The sequence below is a fragment of the Diceros bicornis genome, chromosome 26 (genome assembly GCF_020826845.1).
Source record: "Diceros bicornis minor isolate mBicDic1 chromosome 26, mDicBic1.mat.cur, whole genome shotgun sequence".
Classification (NCBI taxonomy): domain Eukaryota; kingdom Metazoa; phylum Chordata; class Mammalia; order Perissodactyla; family Rhinocerotidae; genus Diceros; species Diceros bicornis.
In genome coordinates this window covers 45,313,132-45,330,237 of record NC_080765.1, presented here as the reverse complement: position 1 = coordinate 45,330,237, position 17,106 = coordinate 45,313,132, and the positions used below count along the sequence as shown (strand labels likewise).

Here is a 17,106-nt window from a genome sequence, read left to right as displayed (position 1 = left end):
ATACTTGAAATTTGCTAAGAGAGTAAATCTGAAGCCTTCTCACCACACACACACAAAAAGTGACCGTGAGCTGATGGATGTGTTAATTAACTTGACTGTGGTAAGTATTTCACAATGTATACATGTATCAAATCCTCGCATTGTACACTTTAAATATAAATAGTTTTATTTGTCAATTATACTTTAATAAAGCTGGAAAAAATATAGTGGCCTGGATGGAGGTATAGACAAAACAAGCCTATCTATGAGTTGATAATTGCTTAAGCTAAGGGACATGAGGGCACATTATACTATTTTCTCTGCTTTAGTGAATGTTTGAAATAATCCATAATGAAGTTTTCTTTTTTTTTAATCCATGCAATACATGTCTTCATCCTCGAGGTAAAAACCTTCCAAACTGGACACGGTGTAGAGTAAAAGCAGAAGCCTCCTATGCCACCTGCCCATAGAGGGGATGACCGCTGGAGCTGTGTCATGTGTCCACTGAAAAACATAGTTCTCTTTTGCCTTTAGAAACCATGAATGAGACTCTTCTGTTCCTCCAGCTCCGGCCTTACCTCCCCCACTTTCCTGAACATCTAGGGCCCCATCACCCCTACTGAAATCAGGGACCTCGTCTCATTGCAGTATCTCCCACTATCACACGTGGGCTGCAGAGAATGGGGTCCACAGAGCTATCCAAGGATGCTAGTGCTTCCCTCACCAATGTTTCTCAGTGCCTCATTGAAGGGAGTGTCCCCTGGGTCCTCTTGGTGGGGTGGTGGTGTGCACATCACATGTGATAGATCCCGTCCAGCATCTCCATCTCGCTAAGTCTTTGGATTCCTTTCTCTACCTGATGCCAGGGACGTTCTCACAGCTCAGTCTCATTAAACATAGGCCCCCACTGAGTTCAATGCTAAGCCAACCAGCCAAGAATCCTGGTAAAGCCACACTCAGCTGTACGAGATAACATGTTAAATACAGGCTTTCTGGGAAGTGCACCCAGATCAATAAATGCACCAGATGCAAAAATCATATCCCATTCTCCTTACTTTAACACCCTTAGAACCATTCCCATACATATTCCCTAGGTTTCTGCTGGCATAAATGAACAAAAGTTGCAATTCTTTTGGCGTATAAGCCTGTCCTCCAGGGTCAGCCTTTGTACTTGTTCCCTGCAGCATGCTGATCTGACTGTAGTTATGGCGCCAAGGGTGGTTGGTGTGGGCTTTGAGGAGAACTGGCATCCCCTTGAAAGACAACTGCTCCGGGTGATTTTATTACAGGATATTCAAACAGAGGAAGGCTGCTCTCCTCGGATACCAGTGGATGGGCTGCTTTTGCTGGCAAGGAGGCGCCAAGAGACTCAGGGGTTCAAGATTCTCAACTTTGTCTGAGCCCACCCAGGTGTCCCCAGTTTTTGGCTCCACTTCCTCATAATCAATGCCATTTCTTCCACATGAAAAATTTTCTCAGGCTGTGAACTCAACTTACCTTGTTATTCTGTGACATGCATAATTCAATTACTTGTTTGATCTTTAACAGTATCAGCCCTGCAGCTACAAGATTATTCTATGGCTGCCATAAAATGTCCCTGGGTCTCTGAACATGACTTAGGCTGAAAGTTTAAAGCCCTAATCTTGTCATTTTTTTTTCTGCAAGCAAACTGGTGTACTCAGAAGAATCCTTTCCATGCCACAGTCCTTGTAGTCACCTTTACTGCCACCAACAGTCAAAGGCAGCAGGCACGTGGTCCTCCAGGGCCCTGCTTCAGTCAGCACTTCATCATAATCAACAAGGTGATACTTGGCTTGCTCATGATGCCACTGTGTGCCATGAATTACCAGCATCCTATCTCCCATCAGCATTGCGTTCAAGCCCAAATTCATTACCACATCAGGGCCCAGGCAGCAGTCAGAAAACCCATCCATTGGGGATGGGGGAAATGGGGACTGGTTGGTAAAAGGGTACAAACTTTCAGTCATAAGATGAATACGTTCTGGGATCTAATACACAGCATGGTGATGACAGTTAATAATACCGGATTGTGTACTTGAAATTTGCTGAGAGATCAAATGTTCTCACCACACACACACACACACGGTAACTATGTGAGGTGATGGATATGTTAATTAGCTTGATTGTGGTAATCATTTCACAATGTATACATATATAAAATCATCACATTGTACACCTTCAATACATACGATTTTTATTTGTCGATTATACCTCAATAAAGCTGGAGGAAAAAAGAAAACCCATCCATTATTTTAACATACTAATGGAAAACGATTAAGCATAAAGAGCAGTTAATGAGGCCGTTGAGAAGGCAGAAAGGGACCACGAGAAAGAGCCGCCCCCATGGGGCAGGGAGCCGAGGGGAGAGGTTGGGTTATTAAAAGTTAGAAGCTGGGGAAGGGCCTTATGGAGCTTAAAGCAGATCTCTGAAGCCCGCGTGGGTGTCTCCGAGCTCAGCGGCGGGGCCCGCGGGACTGGAAGGCAGCTTCCGAGCAGGGAGCCTCAGCCCTCTCACGCTGATGTCTCTCATGAGGGTGACGAGGCTGGTTCTGGGACTGCTGGGGAAACTTGAAACTGGATTCAGTGGCTATTTCTGGAATGATAAAAAAGTGAGGCGACACGGTAGGTAGGACCAGGAAACAAACAGGAAGTAGTGAGGCCCTTCTTCCTCCGCCAGGCTTTCAGGCTCTCTAGCGCCTCCTATCAGCAAAACTTAACACGGATCAGCTGGCAAAGCAGAGTATCGCTAAGCAGGGTGTAGGACTGGTGTGAATCTGAGAGATACGCGTTTAATAAGTGGCACACCTGCCCTGTCCTGCTTCCCCCACTTTACAGATGCCTCTGGAGAATGTTCCCTTAATGGACTGATTACTCCAAAATCCCCGTCTCAGGCTTGGTTCTAGGCAGCGTGTCCTAAAACTGCTGGAACCCGCCTCTAAGAATGGGATTCTAAAGTTGAATCACCTGCTAGCTGCCTGACACTAAGGGCCACATCACTGGAAGTAGGTAGAGTTTTTTTTAATGATGTACACCTGAAATTTATATAATATAAATCGATGTTTCCTCAAAAAAAAAATTCAGAAACAAAAAAAGGAAAATAAAAAAAAACCAAAACAAAACCTCGAGGAGTAAAAAAGGTTCTCAAGGGCTAAAGTAAGTCCCTTACTTCCTCCTGAACCCTGACTACTAAGTTCCCTCCCCAGAGGCCACATCTCCAACTTCTTTAACCTGTCAGAGACAGTTGAGCACACCCAATAGCAGATGGTCCGTGTGCTTTGGACACCAGAGGGGGAGCCCTTTGAAACATTTTGATGCCTTAATTCTCCAAATAACATGATTATATTTCCATTTCTTGATTTTTCTGTCCAGGTTAAAGCATTACCTATTAACTGCCACTCAGGAAGATGAAGCTATGTAGCCCTCACATCAGTAGTCGGGGTGTCGCACACAGACCCAGCATCCAGAGATCCCGGGAATTCAGTCCGATTCATCCTTGTGTCCTCTGTGGAAGCTCTAGGCCAAAAAAGCGCGTGAGAAACTTGCAGATGTCTGACAGCATCAAAAGTCTTGAGATCTAAGCAGAATACGAATTAAGAGCTAAAGAAGGGCAAAATCCATTCAAAGGATCTCAAGACAGAGTTACAAACTTCTGTGGGTAGACAGAACAATTAGGCAAGTGTATAACTGAAATCCAAAGATCTGGACTCTGTAACCCTCCTCTCTGGAAGTTATGAAGTCACTAACATGGCAACTATAAATTGAAATTTGAGGTCCCATCCGTATCGCCAACAAGAATTCAATCCAGGAAGCATCCCCATGAAAATCTCTAGTCGGAGCTCGGTTTCTTATACCAAAATGATGTAGGATGGTATCATTGTTCCTAGTTGGCATAAGAGAATACTTTCAGTTCTTTGCATGTTATTGTCATTTATGTGTGTGTGTAGATATCTTTTACTTCCTTTAAGCGTCAGAATTGGGTGTAGAAATATTTAAGAGAATTAAAACAATAGTATTAGTAATTGTGTTGAAAAAGAATCTGTCATTTCCATAAAATTCTAGATTATGCAAACTAATCTATAGTGAGAGAAAGCAGGAGTGATTGCCTGAGGATGGGGATGGAGGGAGGAAGGAATCGGAAAGAGGCACTAGGAAACTCTTGGGGATAGTGGGAATGTGCGTTATCTTGATTACAGTGATGGTTTCACTGGATGTGTCTATATGTCAAAACTGGTCAAATTGTACATGTTTCAGTGTAAGCAGTCTATTGTACTGTAATTATTCTTCAAAGTGGTTAAAAAAGAAAGGAATGCCATATGCACGGGTATTTTACATTCCTGTAACATTTTAGATAATTTAACATGTCAGAGAGACAGTTTTGTAACTCCAATTTAAAATATATAATCGAGGAGGCACGAGGATCCCGTGTTCCAACCCAGTGGGAAAATGTGGCCTTTGACTGAAGAGGAGATGCGTGTAATGTTTGAGAAGGTAGCAAAATACATCGTGGAGACTCTTCAGCTGCTGATCGACTGGCCCAACGGCACCTACAGTTTCAGGCTGCACAGCGACCAGGTATACTACGTGAGTGCGAGGATCAGAAGTTGGCCGCTAATATCTCTGGTGACAAGCTGGTGTTGCTGGGGACCTTCTTTGGAAAATTCACTAAGACCCACAAGTTCCAACTGCATATCACAGCTCTGGATTACCTTGCACCCTATGCCAATTATAAAGTGTGGCTAAACCCTGGAGCAGAGCAGTCCTTCCTGTATGGGAACCATGTGTTGAAATCTGGACTGGGTCGGATCACTGAAAATACTTCTCAGCACCAGGGAGGGGTGGTGTACTCCATGGCAGACATCCCTTTGGGTTTTGGGGTGGCGGCAAGGTCTACACAAGACTGCAGGAAAGTAGACCCCATGGTCATTGTGGTATTTCATCAAGCAGACATTGGGGAATATGTGCGGCATGAAGAGACATTGACTTAAAACGAAATCATCGCATGGACTTATGGCTGTGTGGAAGGGCCTAGCTTTGTTTCCTGCGTCTGTGTAGGCTCCACCATCAGGCTGAATTTTGTCAACACTGCGACTGCTTCAGGGACTTCTTAGTTTAATCTTCTATTATGAACGATTGCAGGCTGGATTCTTATACACAGAAATGGCTCAAAAATGGGGTTTCAGATCTTTGTGATTAAATAGAATACTGTGTTTTATATTTGAATCAGAGGGCTTCTTGTTTTGAGTAACAGGTTCTGAATCATTGGAACTGAGGACAATAATAGCTTATTGTTGTCTGTGATAACACTGTTTTCCAAACACACGATAGGAACACAATGAATTTTCTTAGTTATTTGTTAGTACTGTGAAAGATAGAATAGCAGGCCATGTCTGGGATTATACAAATGAAATTTGGATAAAATAATAAGAACAATTTGTTCTGCTAATTTTCTATATGGTAGGTGCTATGTGGTGTGGAAGAAAAACTTGGATTCGAACCCCAATTCTGATACCTACCAGCTCCATGGCCTTAGATGAGTCATTAAACTTTAATAAGCTTTATTTTCTTCTTCTGTTTCAAAAAGCAGTGTTAATTATCCACCTAAGAATGGTTTTTAAAATCAGAAATCATGATTGTAAAGCACCTAGCACAGTCCCTGACAAATGACTGGTGTTGAATAAATGGTAAAAATTATTCTCATATTGCATATACTGAGTGTTTCTATTACTAAGAGTAGGATCTTATGAGTATAGTTTGATTATATTATCTTGATTTTTACAAGCTTTTTTTCCCCTTGATCTTTTCTTTTTCCTTGGATGGTATGATCCCAGGCCGAATATTATTTTCTTTTTCCTTTTCTTTTTTTTTTTGGTGAAGAGGACTAGCCCTGAGCTAACATCCGATGCCAATCCTCCCCTTTTTTTTTTTCCTTGAGGAAGAGTGGCCCTGGGCTAACATCTGTGCCCATCTTCCTCTACTTTATATGGGACACTGCCACAGCATGGCTTACCAAGAGGTGAGTCGGTGTGCGCCTGGGACCCAAACCTGCGAACCCCGGGCTGCCGAAGTGGAGCACGCGCACTTAACCACTTGCGCCACCAGGCCGGCCCCCCAAATGTCATTTTCATAACTTTGATTTCCTAAAACATAATTTCTCTTATGAACCTTTACTTACCTGACTGGACTAGACAAAAAGCACTAATCAGAGACCCTGAAATAATTCAACTCCTCCATCCTTCCCCATGCCTCCCAAAATTATTTTTAGAATTATTAAAATATTTTTTAAAAATGAAAAAGATTTCAGACAAATTTTTAAAAACTACCTGTATTGTAAAACAATTTCTTTAACGAATATACTGCTTATTTTAAATTCCAAAGGTGACATTTCTAAAAATAAAACATTTTCAACTACAAAAAATAAAATAAAATAAAATATATAATTAAGTAATGGATTTAGGTGTGTAGCTTTAAGATGAAATCTTAGTTGATATCCAGTATGGGGATCACTGAAGAGAACTTCAGGTTCAACACATTAACAAATTTCATTTATTTGATTTATAGGAATTTTTTAGTAATTGGGAAGTTTTTATTTGTTATTTGAGACTATCAAAGTGCTTTGCAACGCTCTGCCATGTATGAGGATGTTTAGTTAATTAAATTTGTCAGAGGGACCTTGTGTTATTCAGAGGTCATTAAACATAACTGTTAAAGCTTTCTAGGCTTATGAATAGGATAGTAAGATTTGAAAGTAAAAGTTGAAAGCTTAAGGAAGGACTAAAGGTTTGGTTTTTGTTTTTAGGAAATAAAATATTAATTTTCAAAGAAGCCTCCAAGCGTTCTTTTGGGTGCACAGAAATCACCCCCAGAGCTCCCAAAAGAAACAATACAGTAGGTAGAGTTTTGAGAGACCCTAGCATGCGGGAGCCATGTAATTATTAAGACTTTCACCCATGTTGAACTGGGATGGACTAGAGGACGAGGGACATGAGCTGCGCTTGTCCCGTAGCTCTGACATTTCAAAGACAGTGGAAATGGTTGTTGTAAGGACTGTGGAATTATGTGGCTGTTGTTGAGTGTCTTTAATGCATTGAAACAAAAAAATGACAGGCTGGGGTCAACTAATCACCAATTCAAAGCAGTGTGAAAATCAGAGGCCACCTTGGCAGTGTTGAAAGCAACCCACATCTACAGCTGACGGGCGGATGAAGTTGAAGACCAGGCTCAGGGCCTGAGTGTGAAAGCAGCAGAGCTTGAGACCAAGTTGAATTCTCAACCTCAGCGAATCTCTGCTGGCAGTGTCAGGGTGTCCATAGGGAAGAAGTGGGGTCCTGAGACTTGGAATGGGGATATCTGGGTAGATGCATTGAGAACCTCGAGCTCTCTGGGCCCGGGTCTCCACCCCCTCACCTAAAGACTCTGAAGAACCTCAGATGAGACAGGCACCTTACAAGACAAGGTCTGCTCTCGGCAGGACCTGCTCCTACTTCCCCTCCAGGCCACCGGACCAAATTCTAGGGTTGCATCTCAGCCTGACTCAGCTGGGACAGTACTGGGACTGCTTGAGGGAGGAGAGGAATCATCACCCAAAGGAGCTGTAGGGCCTGGAGGAGATGTCAGCAGTAACCAGAAGAGTTTGCCTGGAGCAGATCCTGGGGGCCCTGGATCAGGGTGGGGAGAATGAAAAGCTGGGAAAGGGGGAGATGATCAATATGGGACACTCTTCTGTGGCACAGGACTTAACACCCTGGCAAGGGTCCCTCAAATTGGTTATAATACACTGCTGCCACAGCTCTCGGAAGCATGGAAAAAGCATTAAATGAAGCAGAGTTGCCAGAAATGCATGGCAAACTGTGCGGGAAGGGATTAGAAGGGCCAGGGATACAGGCACACATGAATGGTCCTTCAGTATCAGAGTGAAAACCCTCCAGCTGACTCTGTATCTTGTCGGTGCCTGGAGAAAATGCATGTAGCAAGGCAATAAGACATGCGCGGGTGAGGGGAGGCGCGAGCACCTTTCAGAAGCTTGAGAGAGACTGTTCTCTGGTCTGGCGCATACTGGGACATACCTGAAGTAGAAGGTAAGCTCTTGTACCTTGCGTCTCCGACTAAGAAAGAAGCCCAGTACTTTTAATTTTATTTATTTGTTTATCTTTCCCCCAAAGCCCCAGTAGATAGTTGTATGTCATAGCTGCACATCCTTCTAGTTGCTGTATGTGGGACACGACCTCAGCATGGCCAGAGAGGCGGTGTGTTGGTGCACGCCCGGGATCCGAACCCAGGCCGCCAGCGGCGGAGGGCATGCACTTAACCGCTAAGCTACGGGGCCGGCCCCAGAAGCCCAGTACTTGATAGGACCCTGTGATGGTTAATTTTATGTGCCAACTTGGCCAGGCTATGGTGCCCAATGTTTGGTCAAACACCAGTCTAGATGTTGCTATGAAGATCTTTTTAGATGTGATTAACACTTAAATCAGTAGACTTGAGTAAAGCAGGTCCCCCTCCATAGTGTGATTGAAGGTCTTAAGAGAAAAGACTGAGGTTCCCACCAAGAGGAAGGCATTCTGCCTCTGACTACCTCCCGACTCAAGACTACAACATTGACTCTTGCTGAAATTTCCAGCCTGTAGGCCTACCCTGCATATTCACTTTCCAGTCCAATCCTGTGAGCCAATTCCTTAAAATCAGTTTCTCTCCCTTTCTCTCTCTCTCTCTCTCTTTCCATATATATATATATATATATATATATATATATATATATATATATATGTTCTGTTTCTCTGGAGAACTGTGATAAATACAGTTTCTTTTGCACGAGTAGAGTGCCCGGGGCCCAGGTATCAAGATGGAGCTGGCAGGCACCTCCCCACTCCCCAGTCCTCTCCAACCCCCAACCCCCCACCCCAAGGTGTGGAAGCCTCGGTTTTCTCTGGCATGGAGCCAGGACGAGGGTGGCTGAGTGCGGGAGCTGCAGGGACATCCGGAGGAATAGACCCCTGGAGACTCAGACATCCAGACGACCCGACATCGTGACTCACAGATGCGGAGCCTCAGGGCCAGCATCACTAACCCTTTTCCTCTCCTACCCTATCCCCAGAAAAGAGCCCACACTTCCCGCATGCTTGCTTCTCGCGGGAGCGGGGACGCCTAACCTCTACCGGGAGTATCCCACGAGTTCCTTTCTACCTTAGGAAGGGGGGTGGGGCCAGGACAGGGCTGGACGTAGATGAGGGGCCCCCTTCCCTGCAGCGTCTCTGTCCCACGAGGGAGGAAAGCTGTGCTGGGCGTAGGCGGGGACACACAATTGTTGGAGGAGGCAGGGGTGCTGGGGGGAGCACCCCTGGATACAGATGGGACCCCACGTAGATCCCTGTTCAGGGTCAGAGTTAGGGAGGTTCCACCTTTGGCTGAAAATCCGCTCCCAAGTCGTCTACTGTCGCTCTCCTCTGTTGTTCGAGCTCATAAGCAGGGAGTTCGAGTCGTACATTGGCCCATATTCCTGACTTGGCCCGGTTAGCGCCTGCTGGTATCAGATCGTGGGAATTTCGAGGAAGTCCCTAGAGGGGAAACCCCTCAGAGAGGCTCCCGACCACTCTTTGTTCTGTATCTGGAACTTTTGTGTAAATTTCAAGTTTTTTAAATTACAAAATATTTAACAAAACAATGAGACAAAAGCAGGGTGCTCCGGTGAAATTGGAAGTCGCCGCATTCGGGTCTCCCCGGACCAGCGGCAGATTCCTTTTGTCGGGGCGGAGGCTGAGTTTACATATATGGACCTACTCACCTCCGTTTCGTTGTAGGACATTCGGGACAAAACCCACGCCTAGCGTGGGGCTCAAACCCACGGCCCTGACATTAAGAGTCTCATGCTCCACCGACTGAACTAACCGGGCGGACGCGGCTCACCCCTCCTCCGCAGGCAGCTTGGAGTTCTCCAGAACTTCGCTGTCCTGAAATTGGATCCTGGGCACGCGGCACCCCGGGCGCTGGAGCGTTGAATTCGCGGGTCCTTTCAACAGGGAGCCAGGGCCTGCCAGGCCCCTGTCTGCTGTCCGTTTGTGGGTCTGTGAGGCCCCAGCAACTCAGGGAGCTGTAAAGTCGGGGCAAGGGCACGGGGACGAGTGTCACTAGAGATGGCCAGTAAGGAAAGCGGTGGGATGCTCGCTAAGGGTGTGGAAGGTGCCGGGCTCCAATCATGGAGGGTCCCTCGTTTTCAAACCCTCAGCCCTTTTCAGGGCCGGCAGCATGAAGCAAATCGCGAAGGCTCCGGGGACCTGCGGCCGGGACAAGCCAGGGAGACCTTCCTTCCCAGGTGGATCCTGGATCCCTCGCCAGGGCAAGAGGGAAGGACAGTTTGGAGCGTTCGAGCAGCTGCCCGTTTGGGAAGAAGTGAGCCCCGACCCCAGTTCTGACCCCTGCATCGGGATCCTAGAGCTGCGAGGGTCTTCCGGGGCCGGCCTCAGGCCGAGGGGGCTGGATAGGAGCCTCGGGATCTGCGCGGGACCCGGAGGTGATGGAGGCTCGCCCGGGCTGGCCGGTTGGGAGGCGGCATTTTCGGGGTCTTGGACTGGGGCCCACATTGGGGGAAATTTCTGGGCTAGGGTCCACCACGAGAGACCTCCACGCTCACCCGGGCCACACGGATTCCCCTCTCCGCCTTGTCACCTGCCGCCTCCTCTAGCTGCTCGGCCTCCCGGAGGAGCTCAGAGCCTGCGCTCGGGGCTGGGCGGCCCTGTGCGGGGGCGGGGCCGCGGTGCTCGGGGGAGGCCGGCTCTGCGGGTCCGGGGCGGGGTGAGCGGGAGCTCCCCCTCCGGCCGAGACGGCCGAGCTGAACTCCGCTCCCCTCCCCTTCCGGAATTGAAACTGAAACCTCTTTCTGCGCAGCTCCCCGAGGGGCCAGCAAGCCGAGACCTGGCCGAGGCCGGAGGGCGGAGCCGCGGGCTCAGGCCTCCAAGGACAAACGTCAGCGAGGCACTGTCGGGTTGGCTCGTTGGTCTAGGGGTATGATTCTCGCTTTGGGTGCGAGAGGTCCCGGGTTCAAATCCCGGACGAGCCCTGTTTTTTCCAGACAGTGCGTGTTCTCAGGGTGCAGGCTCCGGAGCTCCGGGGAGTCCAGGGCGAGAGGAAGCCGGTCCCCTCTGGCTGCTACCAGCTCCACGCTGCCAACTGTCCCTCGCTGCGCCTGGGTCGGATGCGGGACCGGCGGGCGCCTCCAGGCCTGGAGGCTGCGTTCTGGGAGCCGCCGGGAGGCCTGGCTGGGGGAACGCTCCCCGGGATCCGAGAGGGGGCCAAACCCCTCCTCGGCCACGCTCTGTCCGCGAGAGGGAGACCTGATAACTGTGTCTGCCAGGAGTATATTCAACTTGATCTGGGCGTGTATTTTTGCTTTGGAGTGTGAAAGGTCATAAATTCAAATTCCGGACGAGTCCACCTTTTCAAACGTCTTTTTCCTTCTTGAGGGGCTGCCAGAAGGGCTTTCCCCAACCAAGAGGAGGAAGGAACCCGCGGTGGAGACGGAGGATGGGGAGGGTCTGTGCCTCAGTGTTGGAGCCCCAAGGGTTTGAGGTCCCTACAGGGTCTGGAGGCTGCGCTGCAGACGCAGGTCTCTCTTCTCCACGCTGGAAGAACGGCAGTGTTGTAATAGGCTTTGTTATTATTCAGGCATGGTGAGGCCAACAGATCAGGAGTGGACAGCTGTTGAAAAGATGGCTTGTTATTCACAGTTCCCAAGAGGAGGGGGCACCCTTCGTCTAGGAGGGCACACAGGGGAAGTGCCAGGGTCGGTCAGGAGGCAGAGGGAGTGACAGGGCAAGGTGGGCAAGAGCCTTTGTTGTGGTTTCATGGAAGGGACAGGTGAGGCAGAGTAAACAGGTTTGGGTTTACTAGTATGCATAGCTCAGCAGGCTCTGGCATACTGTCCCTAGTTGTGTTTCCTGGCTTTGGGGTGATTCTGGCAGGTGGATAATGGCTCGCATTGTGAGAGCCCCGTAAAAGAGGTGGTTGGGGCGTGTGGACTCTGTATCGGTGCTTTGCATTTGAAATGTGCGCTGGGCTGGCGGAAGAGTCGTTACTATCTCCGGGAATTGGCTAACCGCTAACCGTGGGGGGGGCAGTCCTTCCAGGGTCAGCAAGGCCCCAGATGTCAAAGCATCAGAAATACAGGAAAGAAAAGACGTGGTTAATACAGGCAGGGAGTGAGGCTTTGGTGGAAATTTTGCCAAATTTGGGAGGTTTCCTGCTCCCAATACCAGAGTGGCACCTGGCCCCGGGGACTACAGCACAGAGCCCGGACAGGCCAGCTGCAGCAGGCCAGAGCTGCGGCAGGCGGGCCAGTGGGCCTTGTATCTGACCTAAACAGCCCTGGATTCTCCACCGAAGCCCAGGGGCATGCATGCTGGGTGCTGCTTTCATGCCTCCTGACTCTTGAGTCCCTGAGCAGAGCAGGTCTCCTGCACAGAACCCAGGGCCCACTCTGATGCTGGTGGAGACCTCTCCCTATCCTGAGGCCTAGCGGAGGTCAACAGGAGTAACCAGGCTCCCTGGCCGGTGCTTTCTTCTCCTATGGCCAGAACCTTTTAAGACTCCCATTTCTTAAGGGGAAACTATTACCACTTCCACCAGCAGGATAGTTCCTCCCCAAAGTCCTCTTCCAAATCAGCAGCGTCCCTCCTTCAGATCTCCCTTAACCCCCTCCCCACTTCAGCACCCAGGGTCTGCTCCCCTCCAGCCCAGCCCTCAGTCCAGGGCCTGGCTTGAGCTGGGGCTCAGTGGGGAAGGTCCTTGTGGAGGAGTTCTTATTCTCGTTTTTGCTTCAAATCCTGGAGGGGCCTATGGTTTGTTTTTTCCGGTCATTTTAGGGCAGGAACAGAATCCCCAGCAGAGCTGGAGTGGGGTCTGGGCCTGTAAGGATGGATCGGAGGCAGGCCTAGTGCACAGTGAACCCAGATCTCCGGTGGACCCAAGTGGCCAGATGGGGCCTCCCGGCTGAGGCCAGGTGTCTGTGGTGCTCAGTGGACAGGGAGGTGCCTTGACCGCGATGACGGGCAGGGGCATCGGCGGGTGTCTCCCCTGAGGGCTCCATGAATTTCCTCAACATCTTCCCTCCTCCTTTCGCTCCCTTCTTAAACCCCCACCCCTCGCCGGGTCCCCTTCCCGGCTGCGCCTGCCCTGGGCTGCGAGTCTCTGACTCCGGGAACCGGGTCCCTAGGCGGGAGCGGGTGTCAGACTCCACCGCGTGGCAGGTCCCTTCAGAGAGTGGCGTGGGAGGGGTGTCCCGGGAGCGCCTCGGGGTGTGGGTCCAAACCCCGCTCCCAGCTTCACTCCGCAGCCCAGCGCTTAGCCGGTGACATAAGGAGGATCTGGGGGCGCTTTCCCAAGCTGACGGTCTCAGTTTTCCACGGCGGAGCAGGACACCCCGAAACCCGGACCCGGGACTTGCCGACTTGGAATCTCAGTGTGTGGCAGTGCTGAACCTCCCCGGTTCCCCTCTTGTCCATGGGGACCTGAATCAAATCCTTTTCCGACACCCACGGGGAAAGGGAAACATTTCATGGACGAGAAAACCAGAACAGTCCAGACCAGCAAGGGCGGAGCCGGTTGAGCTCAGCAAGAAGGCAAACGGCCCTCCGGGGAGCTGGCTCGTTGGTCTAGGGGTATGATTCTCGCTTAGGGTGCGAGAGGTCCCGGGTTCAAATCCCGGACGAGCCCTTACTTTTAAAAGTAGTTGGTGGCTGCGGTGCCCGGCTCACCGGGAGAGGTGGATTAAAAGTAGTTGGTGGCTGCGGTGCCCGGCTCACCGGGAGAGGTGGATTAAAAGTAGTTGGTGGCTGCGGTGCCCGGCTCACCGGGAGAGGTGGACCTCCCCACCCGGGTTGTCACTCTCATCCTTTCTCGCAATGGTCTGGGCTGCTCTGTCCTGACTGACGGGCCGCCTCACGTTCAGTGAGGGTCATGATTCGGGAACCTCAGGTACACCTCCACCCCCTTCCTAGTACAAGTTGAACTTTTTAGGTGCGGCCGCGCTGTCCTGCAGACGCGGAGATAATAGCGGTGGCTCGCTCAGCTGACTAAAAGGAGAACCCGCGGTGGGTGGCTTTTCTCTGGCAGGTAGGTTCTAGTCTCTGACCGACCTGTTTCAAAGATTACTTTAGTTAAAGAGGAAGTTGAGGAATGAAGGGGGCTCACGGAGCCAGTGCAAGGAGGGGACACGTGGACACTGAGCGCTTCCCGTGGTGGCAGAGCGCAATGACAGGCTGCGTATGTCGCAGGGGCTGGACATCTTCCTGCTCGTCGGACTCCGCCTTTGGCGCATTGGAGAGATTGTACCTAAATCGAATGCTGGAAATAGGCGGTTTGAGCGACTTTTCCTGTCAAAAGAACGCCCAACGTGGGGCTCGAACCCACGACCCTGAGATTAAGAGTCTCATGCTCTACCGACTGAGCTAGCCGGGCGACCACGAGTGGGAGACTACGGCTAAGTTTCCGAACGTGCCTGGCTGTGGACAAACCAAAACAACCCGGCGGGTCAGGTCCCGGGGAAACGGGAATGTGGCCACCTCTGGAGTCCCCTCTGGGCACCCTGCGTGTGGAGACTGCCCGGCATTCGCGACGTCCCCAGCCCGGCCAGGAGCGGCGGGGCGGCCGAGCCGGGAACTGCAGGGCGGTGCCGGGTGGGAGACGACGCGGCGCACCGACCGATAGACGGGAGGACAGCTGCTCAGCGGCCGCCGGGAGCCCTGCGGCGAGGACGGGACTCAGGGCGACCCACCACCCCGAGCTGATCCCGCGGCGCGCGGACAGCGGCTCGGAATGGGGAAGTGACAATGGGGCCCATCACCCGTACGTGGTCAAACAAACCGTGAACTTCCAATAATTGTTAGACCCGCTGGATTCTACTTGTTCGCATAACTTCATCTATGCTTCCTTTGAATTATTTAAAATCAATTTATTTTTATTAAAAACACTTTTTAAAATTATTTTGCCCCAACCCTTCCCGGTCTGCCCTTTGGGCGATCCTGAGCTTCTGGAACCTGCCACCCGGCCGTGGACGGCGGTGGAGGTTGAGACCCCGGGGCGCCCCCCGCGACACCTGCCTCCCGACCTCTGCCTCCGCGTCCAGTCTCCCGGGCTTCAGGGGCGGGAGCGAAGGCGTCCCCGCAGGGAGCGGGGCGGTCCTTGCACGGCAGGCGTGAGACTTGGGTGGGTTTGGGCTGAGGCATCGCCCGCCGCGCTCCGCTGCTGGCCTGCCCCTCCAGAGCAGGGAGGAACTTCAGCTAACAGTGGACAGCGGTTCTCTCTTCCTCCCCTACCCCAGACTCTGGAGTGGGGGCGCCTCGGAGAATCTGCTGAGAATCCACAGAGATTTCAGACTCCACCAACTGCGAGGTGCGGACCTGGCCTGCGTCCTGAAGGCAGCCAACCAAGTACAGAGAGGAGGTTAAGAGGCAGCCGGGAACCTGCACGTGAACTGGAGATAAGCGAATACTAAGGTGTCGTGGTGAATGTTGTAGGATGTGCGCATGGCAGTGCGGGTATTTTAAAATAAAACTCTATTTGTAGAGATATTTTAAAAAAAGTAAAAAGTTTTTATGAGTGAATCGATACTATATGTGCTTTTAAATACATCAGAAAAAAGTAGAGGGAGATGGGTTTTAAAAATCCATGGGAATGGGGGAAGCTGCGAGTGTATGGGGGCAGAAGGTTTACGAAAACTCTGTATTTCTGCTTAATTTTGCTGTGAACCTAAAACTGCTCTAAAAAATAAAGTCTATTTTTAAAAAATACACTGGCAGATTTCAGCTACTATTTCTTGTAATACCATTTAGGCACATCTTTCTCCTCTCTTGGGTCTCCAATGACTCCAACATTAGAGATTTGGTTAAAGCCCCACAAATCCCTGAGGTTTTGTGTTTTGTCGGTTTTTGGGTTTTTGTGTGTATTTCCTCTGTTCTTTAGATTGGATAATTTCTATCTTCAAGTTCACTGATCCTTTCTTCTGTCTTGTCCATTCTGCTGTTACCCATCAATTAAGCTTTTTATTTCAGTTATTGTATTTTTTGGTTCTAAGTTTTCCATTTGATTATTCTTTATATCTTCTATTTCTTTAAGATTTTCAATTATTGAATTTATTTCAAGTGGTTTGGAATTGCTCCTTGAAGCATTTTTAGGATGGCTGCTTTACCCTCCTCGTCTGATGGTCCTAACATCTGTATCTGCCTCTCTCGATTGTCTTTTCTCCTTCTAGTGGAAATTTTCCTGGTTCTTGGTTTGACCAGTGATTTTCAATTGCATCTTAGATATTTTCAATATTATGGTATGAGACTCTAGATTTTATTTAAATCTTCTGCTTTAGCAGCCTCCTGGGACAAGGTGCCTCTCTGGTGGGGAAAGAGGGCGCCACCATGTTGTCTGGTGGGGCCTCCTTACTGCTGGGCAGGAATGGGAGTTCATGCTCTCCCCTAGGCCTCCACTGACACCCCCCAGCTGAGGAAAGGAGGGGCGCCTCTTACTGGACAAAGAGAAGGTTGGGGCAACGTCAATGCCCACCATTAGAGGATGGCGTAATGCAGAGCACTGGGGCTCTGACTGGGCGGCCCAGCATCTGACTGCCGGGCGCTGGGCCACAGGCTGAACTGGCCCTGAAGTTTCTGTTCAGATCCTAGGAAGGGGAAAAGGAAGTGGGGAGAAATTGAGACCGAAGTTAAGCGGTCCATTTCGTTAGGTGCACGCTCAGGGCAGGCCCTACCCACCCGCGCTGCTCTCCACTTTTTGGCAGGTGGGAAGGAGGTCGCGGGAGCCTTCCCGACCCCGCACTAGTCATTAACAAAAGAAGCAGTGCAGGCCAGCGGCCAGAGCTTGGCTCACCCGGAACGTAGTTAGGGGGCGTTCTGGACCTGGGCTCCTGTCCTCCTGCAGCTGGTGCGCGGGGAGGACCCGGGCTTCCCAGCACAGCAGCGCAGGCTCGGCGCTCCCCCAGGCGGGGAAACCCACCTGGGAGTGCAGGAGCTGCAGAGGGGTGGGCGGAGGGCTATTGGTCCCCGGCTGAGGCTGCGGCCAGGCCCCGCCGTCTGTGTGGCCTGGCTGCGGGTGGAGATCTGTCTCTCCGCAGGTAGT

At 50.4% G+C, this 17,106-nt stretch overlaps 1 long non-coding RNA gene, 3 other non-coding genes and 1 pseudogene across 4 annotated transcripts; 3 read left to right on the top strand and 2 right to left on the bottom strand.

Moving 5' to 3' along the window:
- Positions 1 to 2,174: 2,174 nt before the first annotated feature.
- LOC131422732 (uncharacterized) lies at positions 2,175 to 10,708 on the bottom strand. Its single transcript, XR_009224138.1, has 4 exons — positions 10,625 to 10,708; positions 9,901 to 10,084; positions 3,383 to 3,574; positions 2,175 to 2,593 (listed from the first exon to the last, which is right to left on the bottom strand). It is a non-coding gene; the product is annotated as an uncharacterized LOC131422732 (long non-coding RNA).
- Positions 4,444 to 5,054, top strand: LOC131422731 (60S ribosome subunit biogenesis protein NIP7 homolog; annotated as a pseudogene).
- Positions 10,709 to 10,978: 270 nt separating the features above from the next.
- Positions 10,979 to 11,050, top strand: TRNAP-UGG (transfer RNA proline (anticodon UGG)). The gene has a single exon. It is a non-coding gene; the product is annotated as a tRNA-Pro (tRNA).
- Positions 11,051 to 13,629: 2,579 nt separating this feature from the next.
- Positions 13,630 to 13,701, top strand: TRNAP-AGG (transfer RNA proline (anticodon AGG)). The gene has a single exon. It is a non-coding gene; the product is annotated as a tRNA-Pro (tRNA).
- A 671-nt stretch (positions 13,702 to 14,372) lies between these two features.
- Positions 14,373 to 14,445, bottom strand: TRNAK-CUU (transfer RNA lysine (anticodon CUU)). Its single transcript has one exon. It is a non-coding gene; the product is annotated as a tRNA-Lys (tRNA).
- Positions 14,446 to 17,106: the final 2,661 nt, after the last annotated feature.